At 39.7% G+C, this 15,885-nt stretch overlaps 1 protein-coding gene and 1 pseudogene across 6 annotated transcripts in view; both read right to left on the reverse strand.

The window, feature by feature from the left end:
• Nucleotides 1–9,109, reverse strand: part of LOC112399208 (rab5 GDP/GTP exchange factor) — a 104,988-nt gene extending 95,879 nt beyond the window's left edge. For 3 of the 6 annotated variants that reach the window (XM_024744235.1, XM_024744232.1, XM_024744230.1), the window contains exon 1: nt 9,025–9,109. The gene's annotated coding sequence lies outside the window, so the exon portion shown is untranslated. Of the gene's footprint in view, nt 1–9,019 lie in introns of all 6 variants that reach the window. The other 3 variants (XM_024744233.1, XM_024744231.1, XM_024744234.1) reach the window with 2 other exon arrangements.
• A 3,720-nt stretch (nt 9,110–12,829) lies between these two features.
• Nucleotides 12,830–13,203, reverse strand: LOC112399211 (60S ribosomal protein L31 pseudogene; annotated as a pseudogene).
• Nucleotides 13,204–15,885: the final 2,682 nt, after the last annotated feature.

The following is a 15,885-nucleotide window of genomic DNA, read 5'->3' on the forward strand; positions in this document are numbered from 1 at the left end:
AACAGGGAGAGGCCCGCGTCCCCAAAAAAAAAAAAAAAAAAAAAAAAGTGCTGAAAGAAAATAAATTTCCACCTAGAATGCGGTGCTCAGTGATTATTTCCTTTAAAAATGAAAGCAAAATAAATATATTTTTCAGACAAACAACAAATGAAAGAGTTCATTATTGGCAGGCTTGTATTAGAGGAAATACCAGAGGGAACTCTTCAGATGGAAAGGAAATTATCCTATCCCAAACAGAAACAAAAATACAGGAAGGGATAAAGAGCAATGGAAAGAGTAAATATGTAAGGAAATATACATGAATATTGATTATTAAAAAACAATAATTTCTTATGGGTCTTCAAATATATGTCGAATTAAAATGGATAAAACAGAGTAACACAAAAATACAGGAAAAAGACAAATGGAGTTAGTATCTAAAGTTCTAGGGCAGTGGTTAAGACTCTGCACTTCCAATGCAGGGGGCCTGGGTTCGATCGCTGGTGGGGGAACTAAGATCCCACATGCCTCCTGGCGTGGCCAAAAAATAAAATTAAAAAAATAAGTAAAGTTCTAGCATTATTGAAGAAGCGATAAAAGTTATAATTTGGGGCCTCCCTGGTGGTGCAGTGGTTAAGAATCCGCCTGCCAACACAGGTGACACAGGTTCAAGCCCTGGCCTGGGAAGATCCTACATGCCGCAGAGCAACTAAGCCAGTGCGCCACAGCTACTGAACCCGCACTCTAGAGCCTGTGAGCCACAACTACTGAGCCCGCGTGCTGCAACTACTGAAGCCCACGTGCCTAGAGCCTGTGCTCCACAACAAAGAGAAGACACCGAAATAAGAAGCCCACACACCGCAGGAAAGAGTAGCCCTTGCTCACTGCAACTAGATAAAGCCCCCACACAGCAACGAAGACCCAGTGCAGCCAAAAAAAAAAAAAAAGAAAAGTTATAATTTGTGTTAGACTATAATAAGTCAAGGGTGTATGCTATAATCTCTAGTGTAACCACAAAAGAATAAAAGAATGTATAACTAAGAAGTTACTAGAGAGGAAAAAATTAAATAATAATTGAATAATAAATAATCCAAAAAGAGGTTAAAAAAAGGAAAAAGGAACAAAACAGGTGAGTCAAAAAGCAGATGGTAGATATAATACCAAATATAGTGACAATTACATTAAATGGACTAATGATTCTAATTTAAAGACTAAAATTGTCAGACTAAAGAAAAAAAACTAAATCTAACTTCATGGTGCTTTCAGTGACAAAGAAAGTTGGAAAGTATAAGGATGGAAGAAGATATATATAGCATGCAACATTTATCAAGAGAAAGCAAGTAGAGCTATAACTGGTATCACACAAAGTAGACTTTAAGGCAAAAAGCACTGCTAATGAATTAAGGATAACAGTGTTAATCCACCAAGAAAATTCTAATGTGAGGGGTGGGAGGGGGAGAGTGGGAGGGAGGGAGACGCAAGAGGGAAGACACATGGGAGCATATGTATATGTATAGCTGATTCACTTTGTTATAAAGCAGAAACTAACACACCATTGTAAAGCAATTATACCCCAATAAAGATGTTAAAAAAAAAAAAAATTCTAATGTGAGCCAACTGGTTAGAAATTAGTCATCACTGGGAGCTAAGAAGAATACACTGGCTGAAACCAATTCTGTTTAGGAAATCTATGGCAGCTCAAAGAAGGGTAGAACTACACAGTAACATAGAGCTTAAATACCGGACTTCTTTGCAATACGATAAAACACACATATGTACCTTATGGTGAGTTCTGAAATGCCTACACAAAATATTAAAACTTTAAAATCAAGAAATAACAGGTAGACAGATTTAGACAACAAAAACATACACATTAATAAAGATCAGAAGATATTCTGGGGTGATGTAGTGTTTACTAGACTGGGTAGTTTGGTAAAGCCACAACAATTCATGACTATAAAAACTAGACTTCCTGAAATTAAACCCTCAGTAAAAGAAAAAAAATTTTTAAGTATTTTTCAGTACTCAGATTGTTCTCCTCCAAACACAGCTGAAGCGTTCACTGAAGACTGAAATGGAAATCTTTGTATTACATTTACCTAAATGGCAGACTCACCATTATAACCATTATTGGTGGTGTTTGGAGCTGGAATTGATTGGACTAAAATCCAACCTCCTAGTCAGTTTTTCTGTCAGAATCTAAGAACTTTAAACTTCAAAAGAACCTCAACTTATTTCTCAAGCATTATTTTGTAAGAAATAAGTTGAGATTTTATATATATATATATATATATATATATATATTATTAGACCAACATACTGAAAAGGCAAAAATTCTTCTTTAGGGAAATAGGTTACAACCTCTTATGGGTAACAACAACAAGAAAATCTGCCTGCAATTTGTTCTCAAATATGTGCAAGAATAAAAGTAGGCTCTTGAAGAGAACTTATTTACAAAACAGAAACAGAGTTACAGATGTAGAAAACAAACTTATGGTTACCGGGGGGAGGAATAAATTGGGGGATTGGGATTGACATATACACACTACTATATATAAAACAGATAACTAATAAGGACCTACTGTATAGCACAGGGGACCCTACTCAATACTCTGTCATGGGCTGTATGGGAAAAGAATCTGAAAAACAGTGGATATATGTATATGTATAACTGATTCACTTTGCTGTACACCTGAAACTAACACAACACTGTAAATCAACAATACGCCAATAAAAAATAAAATAAAATAAAATGAAAGTAGGCTCTTGGGAGAAAGTGGTGTCTACTTCATACAGCTGATATTCAAAGGACTTAATTTCAATTTTGTCTCTCATCAGCCACTCTATTTCCTGGGGCAGGTAACATCACATGATGCTTTGTAAAGGTATCAGCAGCTAGCATGTCGTATAAAAATACTTTGCCATCTGATTATTCCTTATAAATGATATTTAAGATGTGTCCACTCATAACTATACAACATTTGAGACCACAAATGAAATCTACACACTTATCACACTACAACCCCAGCTGCAAAGGCTAATTAATTTACACAAATACATAATCCAATTTGCTAAGTAAAAGCCAAGCATATTACTTCCTGAGACACTAATTATAATGGATTTTAGACATTCTGTTTCATTGGCCTATTTTTTGTTTGTTTTCACATTTTTAATTTGTATTCTTCTTATAATATCCTATTCAAAACTCAAGTCACTAGCCTACCTAATTTTTCAGGAACCTATTTAACAATGACAAAAGCTCTGTGGAAATGTAATTAAGGAAACACTATGTTACATAACTATATTTAGGCAAGGACAGTTCCACCCACTGTTTACTAATTAAGGATGAATAAGGATGTTCTCTACTCTTTAGTTTTGTAGGCTAGGTCACAATTTACAATATACTGTAGGAACTATACTACAATACTTCAAAATAAAATAATCTGGCATAACCTGGAATAGTCTCATATGAAAACTCACAATAAATAATGGTTTACTTATCTGTACAACTCTAATGCAATACAATTCCTAATAAAACATGGGATAAGATTTAAGAACATATACACCTAGCGATGTCACTACAGAGGCATAACCTAAATTCATCCCAAATCATAGCAGTGAGATCACCAGCTAAAGTTTTACTCTAAAATATAAATATAGACCTCTCTTTCCAGAATGGCACACTATCTTTAAAACTATATCATTGTGGTTTTCCTGATCCGATGAGACAAATTTGTAACAAATAGAAAGAAAAAATATATGCATTTCAGATGCAAACAAACACATAAAATAATATTCCCACTTTTCTAACCCTGATAGATGCCTAGAAGATGTATGTTTCCCAGCTTTATAAACTATGGCCAAATGCCCTGAACTTGTAGCTCTCAGCTCATCTTCTGGATGGAAGATTCAGAACTGTTCAAGGCCCTTCTGCAGTGGTGGGTTCTAATACTGGCCAGTGGGTTTACCTCTATTAACTGTATGGTCTAGCTCCATCTGTGCGCCCAGTCTAGTCCACCTCAAGCAGTATAAAGTCATATGTGCAGACCACTGAGTCTGTCAGACTACCTGAGTTCAAATCTCCATCACCTCTTGTATGACCTGGAACAAGTTACTGCTGCGAACCACATTTCTTTATATTTTTCTTTTAAGAAAGGGAATAAAGGAAGATGACAACATTGAGATAATGCATGTAAAGAGCTTATTATTAGCACATGCCTGGCCCATGCTAGCACTTGATAAGTTCTAACTAATTACTTAAAAGGTCAACTTTTTATTTAGCTTGAGGAAAATACAGATACATTAATTTACTGGACACTACATCTAAGATGAGTGGATCTGTTCCCTTCTTAAAAATAAATTACAGGGCTTCCCTGGTGGTGCAGTGGTTAAGAATCCGCCTGCCAATGCAAGGGACACAGGTTCGAGCCCTGGCCAGGGAAAATCTCACATGCCGTAGAGCAACTAAGCCCGTGCGCCACAACTACTGAGGCGGAGCTCTAGAGCCCGCGAGCCACAACTACTGAGCCCATGTGCCACAACAACTGAAGCCTGCGTGCCTAGAGCCCATGCTCCGCAATAAGAGAAGCCACCGCAATGAAGAGCAGCCCCCGCTCACCGCAACTAGAGAAAGCCCATGCACAGCAACAAAGACCCAACACAGCCAAAAATAAATAAATAAAATAATTAATATTAATTAATTACATGCCCGGACTTTTCAAGCCAATGCTCTCTGTGCTGGAGCTAACACCCCAAACCTACTTCCAGAAATGAATCTTGGTATTCACTGATATTCCTTCAGCCCATCTGAGTGTGGAGGTGAAGTGACTTTTACTTAAATATTTGTCAGTCTCCTCCATTTTCATACCCCCCATGATAAAGCATGCCTGCTAAAAATATGGCTCTGTGATTAACCAACAACACAAAAAATGTATGTACTTGAGGAACTTGTTGGGAAGCACCAACACAAACACCACTGCTGATAAATTAATAACAAAAGCTCCATTGAGAAATAAAACATTTATGAAAGGTAACTTGAAAAATGTGTAATCCCCATCTACTTATCTAGATAATGTAAAACAGATCCTTAAATTAAATCAGTCTACAGAGCTAAGTGCTTAGTCCACATTATTTTGCCAACACCAGAACTGTTTTTATTGAATTATGTTTTGATCTTACGTCGTCACCCTACACAATGAGGCAATGAGGAACTTTACTAAAAAACAAAGTAAAACACAACACAGCCCTCTGAAATGCATGCTGTATTTATACTTAAGGATGTAGTTGAGGAGTTTCTCAATACAAGGCATCTTTGGGAATCCAAAGGAGAAACTGGTCTTTTATCTTATGGTCACTGAACCATGTAACTGATTACATTTCTTTCTGAACTGGCTACTAAAAAGCAGAGTCAAATTTGTGGCCCTCTAACAAATACTTAAGACTTCAGTGCAAGTACTTCGTGTACAGATCTCATTTCTGTTTCCATCTTAATTTTTCTCCCACAGTCCTAAATCCATCACCCCTTTATTTCTGTCTGTTACCAAAAGCATGTTGTTTGTACCTTTGTAAGTCATTATGAATCCTTTCTGGAACACGAGGTGATATAAGTAAATGGTATGCTCCACTTAAAAAACGGTATAGCATAATAGGAAGATATTTTCTTCCATTAACAAACATGTTACGAGTTCAATTTCTAGAGGCATTATCTTTCTTGTGTTCCAAAAGAAAAAAGAGCAAGTGTTGTAGCAAACATTATATTTAAAATTAGGAAATTCTAACAACAGAGGAACTACCAAAATAAAACACTTTCATTATGTATTTTTAACTGTGGAGCACACAGAAACTTGTAAATATATCCCATGTCAAAATCCCCCAAAAGTCATTTTTATTTTTAAAATACAGACGAAATCACCACAAATGCAGTTGCATTTGAGTATTTATTCTGAATGAGAACTGAATAGGCTAGCTTCAAAAATGATTTATAAAATTTTTGTACAGCTCCTTCTGAGTTGCCCTGTGCCTAGCACAGGGGATGCTGCCAACCATTCCTTACTGGGAGACAGCACAGAATTTAAAGCCCCAAATGCTCTTGCTACATTCCTGCTTCAGGGATTTCAGTAATCTTATTGCTGTCATCGGAGCAAAACAAAAAGCTTAATATTCTCTTAGTGGGTAAAATTTTACCCTATCATGAACTCATACTTAGCATTCTGATCATAACTTCTAACTACAAATTTATCTAATTAATTGATTATAATTATAGTCCTTCACCCTCCTGGTGACCACAAACAAGCGAGCTATGCTACCAGAGACTTGAAAAACTGTTTTACTACACAATAAAAATTACACTGCCTACCCCAACAACAGTAACTTCATCAACAACAGGAATCTCCCAGGGTAACTTGAAAGCAGCACCATAAAGTATAGCCTTTTCTTAAAGCATTTTAGGGACTTTATCTAAATAACAAACAGATAAAATAAGAGCCACATAATATTATGTGGGATAAAGATGAGTCAATTGTTGTTTCTCCTGTTTATTCAACAAACAATAGTCTAGATTATTTCAAGGCCTTTCAGTCATGTGAAACAACATACATTATGTTCCTACAATGCTTTATGACAGAAATGAACATTTAATATGACTTTCAAAATGTTTGGCCTCTATTGTGAAACTTTTTTTTTTAGGGTGACAACTTTATTGCTGGGTTAAGAAGCTACTTAAGAGCATGTCTATTCTACCTCACAGAACAGACAGGTATGTTATGTCGCATAGGTATCTCCTATATTTTAGGGATGGGTCATCTCTGCTAGAGATGTTTACTTTGCAACCAATATAAACACATGTGCCAAAAATTAAACTCACATTGTCAACATAGAAATTCTATGTCTCTAGCCAAAGACTGAGAAGAGTAAATGAAACAAGACCTTAGTTCTTCTATACATAGATATTAAAATAAGTACCGGTCAAGTCTTTTTTTCACTGAAAATCAACATCAGAAATCAATGATTTCTCATCATCCTCATGGAACACTCATGAATGCCTGACTTGGATTGAGATGCAAAGAGATAAAAGCAGAATTCCTGTTTATAGAAGTTTACAAATAAGCAGGGTCACACACTCTCATACAAACAATTAGTAAATGAATATAAAATTCAATTCAGGGCTTCCCCGGTGGCGCAGGGGTTAAGAGTCCGCCTGCCGATGCAGGGAACACGGGTTCGTGCCCCGGTCCGGGAAGATCCCACATGCCGCGGAGCGGCTGGGCCCGTGAGCCATGGCCGCTGAGCCTGCGCGTCCGGAGCCTGGGCTCCGCAACGGGAGAGGCCACAACAGTAAGAGGCCCGCGTACCGCAAAAAAAAAAAAAAAAATCAATTTAACAAGCAGAAACGATTAAAATACAAGCTAGCACATAATCAAACACTGTACGGGGCACCATCCTCATCAGCCACATAGCAGCCCGTGTGTTAAGCAGGCAAATAACCCTCCTTAAAACCCTTCCCGGGCTCTGTCACCATCAGAGAAATGCCCAAGAATCTCCTGCATCTCTGCCCCTATCTGCCACCCGCCGCTGCCTGCATTTTTTCACTTTTCAAAAACCACCTCCTGGGAGGTGCTGGCCTCTTCTCCTTTAGTTGCCCCATGTCCACATTCCCACTACCTCTAAAATTCTCACCCCACCTTGTTAGGCTGAATGTTACTCATTCTTCAAGACACTTCCAGAAATATTCCCTGGTACCTTCCTCCACCCTCCATGCCCTGCAGTCCCTCAAGACACCTGGGGTGTCCCCCTTCTGGGCTCTGCTGCTCACCACACTGCATGGCGAGTATCCTCGCTGTCCCTCTCTCCTGAAGTGGCTAACTTCTAGAGAGAAGAAAATGACTGCTTGGAAGGTCAATAAAAATTCAAATCCTTGAACACCTTAATCTTCCACCTAAGAACCAGTAACTCTTAAAATTAACATTATTTATCATTAAAGGGATTAAGTAAAATCAAATCTCCTTGCAACTCCAGCAAGCTTTCTTGGTACAACTATTTTAATTAGTAACCTTGATAGATTTTGGGGGGTTTGTTTTGCAGTTTTAGATTTACTGAGAAAACAGGTACAACTATTTTTTAAACTCAAACAAAACTCTTCAGATCCAAAAAAAAAACAAAAACTATTCCCCAGTGATGCTGTGAACTCATCCTGACAAATTTTCACATCTAATCTCTCTGCTAGGCGAGTCCCGGCGCCCAATGACACATTTCCCGACCACAGGGCTTGGTCACCGGCGCTGAGACACCACCAGCAGGCTCTGACCTATTCTCTGAAGCGCCTAAGTCCTTCCACCCTGTCGACTAAACTTCCGTGATGGGCATCACCTCTGCTCTCCTCCGAGACGATTCGGAAGCAGGGACTTCTGCTCCTAACCCCAGGCCCACAACTTCGCCCTCAACCACGGGGCGAAAGTTAGGACCAGTCTTCCAGTCCCCGCGCTGCGAAAGAGAGCATCCTCCCACCTCCAGGACCTTTCCCTCCCCGAGACCGACGCGGGTCCCTGAGGTCCCGGCGCCCCTGCCCAGGCCGGGCTGCGACAGGTCCCCGAGGGGCTCGGGGCACGACCCGCACGGTCACCACTACAGGTGTCCCTCGGCACTCCGCCGACTGGACAGTGAGGAGGGAGCCGGCTGGAGCACAGCCATCCCGCGATGGGTGGACGGGTGGCAGGCGGCGGCCAGGAAACGATACGCGTCTGCCCGTCGGAGCTGGGCCGGGCCTCGGAGAACTTGGCGACGAGCGCCCGAAACGGGCAGGCCGAGCACGCAGAGGATGAGGGGGGCCGGCGACGGCCTGGGACCGGCCAGGGCCGCGCCGCCGGGCCCCGGGCTGAGCCGGAGGGCGGCAGGAGGTACCGGTGAGAGACGGCCCCAACCGGGTGTACAGCCCGGACCAATGACCCAGTAACCGTCTCCGGTACGGCGCCGCCGCCCCACTGCCCCGACGCCGCCGCCCCACTGCCCCGACGCCGCCCTGGGCCCCCGTCCACCCGCCCCGTACCTCACCTGCTGCTCCACCGACGTCCAGAACACCGCTCTCTCCGCGTCGCTAGAGTAGGTCCGGGTGCTAGTCACAACCCGCCCTCACGCCGGCCCTCCCTCTCGCAGCCCCGCCCCCGGCGCCGCGCGCGCACGCCACGCACGCACGGACGTCACTTCCGGGGTCTCTGCGCGCCGCCGGGGGGATGAGAGTGGCAGTCCGAGTCTGCCCTGGGTGGAGAGGGGGTGCGAGCCTGGCGTGGATGACGGCACCGACAAAGCCGTAGGGCGAAGGGAAGGAGGCGGCTTCGACGCTGGCCCCGGGGCGCTGACCTGGAGCGTTCGGGAGCCAGCGGAGAAGCGGGTGTTTTCCTTGTCTTTTCCTCAACCCCTGCTACCGGGATCCCACCAGGAGTAGCCTGAGGGTGACACTGCCCATTCTTAGCTTGGAATGGGAGGCGGTGGCAAAGGCTGCGGCAGAGCGGTGTTTGGCCAGTGGAGGTTCCATCCCGTAGGGAATGAGGCTGCCTGAGAAACTAATGAATCCCATCGCTTCACACGGATTTTAGGATTTTAAAAGTTCTTTAGTTAGAGGACTTAAAGAGATTGGCTGATCTATTAGCCGGTTTTACAGCCGAGCATAACTGAGTTCCAGAAGTTAAATACGTTAGCCAGTGTCACACAGTATTAATGGTCGAGTTATAAATGGAATCCAGTTCTCCGTGATTCCCATTTCAGGAATGTTGGAGACAGCAGCTGCCTCTGTATTCTGGATGTCATCTATGGCACAAAGGGCAGCCATGACTGGAAAATAAATAAATAAGGAGACAGAAAAGAAAATACTATAGTATAGTGTCTGGGAGGGAGCCCTGGGTTGGAATCCCAGGTTTGCTAAATGCTGCCTCTGTGATCTTGGACAGTTTGCCTAGTATCTCAGTCTTTGCTCGTTATTTGCAAAATGGAGATTGATTTGTTCCTCAAATTATTCCTAAACGCTGGAAGGTAGCAGAATATGCCATCCCAAAATATGCCTCTTTGACATAAGGCTTATTCTGAGAAAGTAAACACAGAGAAGCCCTGAAAATAAACTAGAAGTTAACCTTTTGTAAGGGAAACATACATTTATGAAGGAAATCGCTATTTGTAAAAGTGTCTCCCCCTCTGTACCTGGAAGAAAAGGACAACTCTAATAAATCACTAGAGACTCATCAGTGGAGAAGACACTGACTTAAATCTGTATAACAAACTTCTTAGCTTGTTTATTTTTCTTTCCCTGGTCACCTCCATAACTGGTCTCCACCCTCCCCCCACCCCCCACCCACAACAGACACCTTTCCTTGTTTGTCTTCACCGGGAAATGGTATTTAAGTTGGCATTCTAAGCCTTTTCCCTGGGTATCTCCTATGTATATGTGGGGTATACATGTTAACAAATCTTTATTTGTTTTCCTCTTTGTTACTCTTTTATTATAAGGGTTTCAGCCAAGAACTCAGAAGAGCAGAGGGAAAATTATTTTCCCTCCCCTACAGTACCTAATGTATGCTAGGCTGAGGATACCAGACTATTAAAAAAAAAAAAAAAAGTACCTAAGCTGAGAAGCTTACATTCTAGGGAAGAGGTGGAGGAGCCACCAAACAATACACTATTTACAAAAGTACATAGGATAGTGACCATTGCTATGGAAAAGAATAACGCAAGGGAGAGGGATAGCCAGTGCAACCAAGAAGTTTGATGTTTTAGGGTGGACAGGAAAGCCCTGGCTGAGAAGATGACCAGAGCAAAGGGTTAGGGAGCTAGCTATACTACAATACTATGCAAGTATTTGGGCAAGAGTGTTCTAGGCACAGGGAACAGCAAGTGCAAAGGCCCTCCTGATGCCAACTTGTGTAGCTGTAGCAGTGAATTGAGGAGAGAAAGGAGAAGAGATCAAAAGGTAAGGGGCAAACTCCAAAGTCAAAGTGGGAGGGGACTAGCAAAAGTAAGGACAAAGTCTGACTCATTGGGGCCATTAATGCAACAAACTACCACACTTCGCTCTGGGAGGAGGGGTGGCAGTGAAGGCTATTGGAAAGGGGCACCAAAGGTACAGTCAACTGAGCAGGCAATGTTTTAGTTCTTGAGCTGGGTGATAGGTATATGGCTACTCACTGTATTATTCTTTATTTCAATTTATGTGTTGTTTTGCATATTAACTTATAAAAATCAGTCCCATTGGAAAAAGTGAAGATAAAAGAGGGCTAAGAGTAAATCCTGGAGTGTGTCAAAAGAAAAAGAGCCATCAAAGAGAAAAAAAAAAAGAGGAAAACTAAAAAAGAGGAGTAATGTGGAGGCTAAGGAGAGAGAGAAAGCCAAGGGATTGATCTGATGAGTCAAATTCTGCAGAAAAGTTAGGTAAGATGAATCTACCAGAGAGAAATGAAAACATACTAATAGAAGTGCTTAAACTACACATCCTTGTCTTGTTCCCAATCTTAGCGAAAAAAACTTTCAGTCTTTCACCATGATATGATGTTACCAGTGGGTTTTTCATACATGGTCTTTATCATGTTGAGGAAGTTCCCTGCTATTCCTGGTTTACTGGGTGTTTTTCTAATCAAAGGGTATTAATTTTTTAACTTTATTTTTAATTGTAAAATATACATAATATAAAATTTACATGCAAAGGAGTGAAGTTGGACCCTTACCCAACACCGTGTAAAAAAATTAACTCAAAATGGATGAAAGACCTAAATGTAAGAGATAAAATTTAGAAGGAAGCACGGGGGAGAAAAGCTTCATAACATTGGATTTGGCAATAATTTATTAGATATGACACCAAAGGCACAGGTAATAAAAGAAAAAAATAGACATATTGGACTTACCAAAATTAAAAGCTTTTGTGCATCCAAGGCAACAATCAACAGAGTATAAAGGCAACTCACAGAATAGGAAAAAAATATTTGCAGATCACCTATCTGTGATAAGGGATTGTTATCCAGAATATATAGAGAACTCCTAAAATTCAACAAAAAACCAATTTACATGAGATGTCTTTCCATTTAGTTACATCTTCTTTCATTTCTTTCAGCAATGGTTTTGCTGTTTTCAGTGTACAAGTCTTTCACCTCCTTAATTAATTCCTAAGTATTTTATTCTTTTTGATGATATTGTAGGTAGAACTCTTTTCCTAATTTCCTCTTTGGATTGTTCATTATTAGAAATGCAACTGATTTCTGTGTTGATTCTGTACTACTACATTGCTCAATTCGTCTATTGCTTCTAACAGGTTGTGTGTGTGTGTGTGTGTGTGTGTGGTGGGGGGGAATCCTTAGGGTTTTTCTCATATAAGATCATATCAGCTTCAAACAGATAATTTTACTCCTTCCTTTTCAGTTTGGATGGCTTTTCCTTTTCTCGCCTAGTTGCTCTAACTGGAACTTTCAATACTATATTGAATAGAATTGGCAAAAACAGTCATCCTTGTCTTCTTTCTTATTTTAGCAGATAAGCTTTTAATCTTTCACTGCTGAGTACAAGGTTAGCTATGGGTTTTTTATATGTAGCTTTCTTATATCTATATTCCTAGTTTTTTGGAGTGTTTTTATCATGAAAGGGTATTAAATTGTGTCACAAGCTTTTTCTGTATCAATTGAGAAGATTGGGTAGTTTTTTCAATATAGTGAATAACATTTGATCAATTTTCATATGTTGAACCATAATTGTATATTCCGGGAATATATCCCACTTGGTCACAGCATGTAACCTTTTTAATATGCTGCTGAATTCTTCGTTAGTATTTTGTTGAGGAATTTTTTTTTTTTGGTGGTTCTGTAACTTTATTGAACAAGCACAGTTAGTTCTCATCCACATTAACTGTCCGTAGATTTTTGAAAGTGGTGACAGATACATAGGTAACCAACATATAGAGCTTGTTTGGTGAATCTTCATCTTCATTACGTTTTCTAGACAACCGCACATGGATATGTATAGGACATTCCTTATTCCTTTGGCCCAGACAGCTTTGTTGATCCTGGTGTCAATGCATACATATGGAGTTCCCATCTTCTTCACGGCAAACTTCCGGATTTCTCTGAGTGCCTGAGGGGCACGCTTCTTGAAACCCACTCCATGGATGCGCCTGTGAATGTTGTTGGTGTATTCTCTGGTCACCACCTTGTTGACGGCGGACCGGCCCTTCTTCTCACCGCCCTTCCTTGCCGGAGCCATCCTGCCCGTCCCGGGTTGGAAAGGGAGGATTTTTATATTAATGTTCTTAAGGAGTACTGGTCTGTAGTTTCCTTGTAGTGTCTTTATCTGGCTCAGTATTAGGGCAATGCTGGCCTCACTGAATAAGTTAGAAAGCATTCTCTCCACTTTCAATTTCTTTCTGAAGAATTTGAGAAGGATTGATATTAGTTGTTTAAGCATTTGGTAGAATTCACCAGCAAAGCCATAAAGTCCAGGGCTTTTACTTGTTGGGAAACTTCTGACTACTGATTCAATCTCCTTACTAGTTATAAGTATATTCAGATTTTCTATTTCTTTGTGATTCAGACTTGGTAGGATTTATGTGTCTAGGAATTAGTTCATTACATTTAGTTATTCAATTTGTTGGTGCACATATATTCATAGAATTCTCATAATTCTTTTGTAAAGTCAGTATGTAAAGCACCAAGCACCAAATATATATGAAACTCAAAAAAAAGGCAGATTTAAGGGAGATAACAACAGTTTTACAATCAGAGTTGGAGACTTCACTATCCCGCTTTCAATAACGGATAGAACAACCAGAGACAAGATCAGTAAGGAAAGAGAGTACTTGAATGACACTATAATCCAATGAGACCTAACAGACATATATAGAATACTTCACCCAACAATAGTGGATACACACACAACATTGTCCAGAATAGAACATATGTTGGGCCACTTTACACTTATGTAAAGTCAGTAGTAATGTCCCCTCTTTTATTTCTGATTTTAGCAATTTGTTTTCTCTTTTTCTTAGTCAATCTAGCTAAAGACTTGTCAATTTTGATGATCTTTAAAAAAACCAAGTTTTGGTTTTATTGATTTTCTATATTCTCTTGTTTTCCTATTCTCTATTCCATTTTCTCTACTCTAATCTTTACTTTCCCCCTTCTGCTAGCTTTGGTTCAATTTGCTCTTCATTTTTCTAGTTCCTTTAAGGTGTACAGTTACGTTATTGATTTGTGATCCTTCTTTTTTAATGTAGATGTTTATGGCTACAAATTTCCTTCTGAGCACTGCTTTCACATCATTCCAAAGGTTTTGTACGTTGTGTTTTCATTTTCATTTGTCTCAAAGTATTTTTTAATTTCCCTTGTGATTTCTTCTTTGACCATTGGTTGAGAGCATGTTTTTTAATTTCTACATTTTTGTGAGTTTCCCTCTGTTACTGATTCTAGTTTCATTCCATTGTGATTAGAAAAGATACTTTGTATGATCTCAACCTTTCAAAATTTACTAAAGGCTTTTCTTTGTGGCCCAACATATGTTCTATTCTGGACAATGTTCTGTGTGTATCCACTATTGTTGGGTGAAGTATTCTATATATGTCTGTTAGGTCTCATTGGATTATAGTGTCATTCAAGTACTCTCTTTCCTTACTGATCTTGTCTCTGGTTGTTCTATCCGTTATTGAAAGCGGGATAGTGAAGTCTCCAACTCTGATTGTAAAACTGTTGTTATCTCCCTTAAATCTGCCTTTTTCTTGAGTTTCATATATATTTGGTGCTTGGTTATTAGGTGTATATATGCATATGTTACATCATCTTGTTGGATTAAATCTTTTTCAGTCTATAATGTCTTTCTTGTCTCTTATAACCTTTTTTTAAAAAATTATTTACTTATTAATTTTTAAATTTTTGGCTGCACTGGGTCTTCATTGCTGCTCATGGGCTTTCTCTAGTTGCGGTGAGCGGGGGCTACTCTTCGTTGCGGTGTGCAGGCTTCTCATTGTGGTGGCTTCTCTTGTTGCGGAGCATGGGCTGTAGGTGCGCGGGCTTAGTTGCTCCGTGGCATGGGGGATCTTCCCAGACCAGGGCTCGAACCCATGTCCCCTGCATTGGCAGGCGGATTCTTAAGCACTGCGCCACCTGGGAAGTCCAACCTTTTTTTTTAATGTAAAATCTGTTCTAACAATATAGCCACCCCAACTCTCCTTTGGTTACTGTTTTCATGGAATATATTTTTCCATCCTTTTACTTCCAGCTTCTTTGTGTTTTTGTATCTAAGGTGAATTTCTTATAGAGAGCAGATAGATGGAACTTTTTGGGAAATACGTTCTGCCAATCTTTAAATTGGAGAGTGTAATCTATTTACATTTAAAGTAATTGCTACAATTGACTATATTAAAAAGCAAACAAACAAACAAAATAAAGTAATTGCTGCTAAATAATGACTTACTTCTGCCATTTTGCTTCTTGTTTTCTAAATAGCTTATATATTTTTTTCTCAATTCTTCCATTACCTCATATTTTGGTATTTAATTGTTTTTCTGTAGCCTACCATTTTCATTTTCTGTACATTTTTTTCGTTATTTTCTTAGTGGTTACCTTTGGGATTACAACTGACATTTTGAACTCATAACAACTTAGTTTGAATAATACCAACTTATTTAAAATAGTATATACTCTGCTTCCAATACAACTATGTCCCTCTCATTTTATCCTGTTATTGTCACAGATTTCATCTCTATAAATTGTGTGCCTATCAGCACAGGTTTATAATTAATGTTTTATGCATATATATCTTTTAAATCACATAGGGGAAAAGAGAGGAGTTATAAACCTTTAGTACAATAATGCTTTTACATTTACCTAGGTATTTATCTTTATTGGTGTTCTTATTTCTCCATGTGGCTTCTTCTGATGTCCGTTTTTCTTC

This window comes from Neophocaena asiaeorientalis, unplaced genomic scaffold, assembly GCF_003031525.2.
Source record: "Neophocaena asiaeorientalis asiaeorientalis breed wild unplaced genomic scaffold, Neophocaena_asiaeorientalis_V1.1 scaffold91, whole genome shotgun sequence".
Taxonomy (NCBI): Eukaryota; Metazoa; Chordata; class Mammalia; order Artiodactyla; family Phocoenidae; genus Neophocaena; species Neophocaena asiaeorientalis.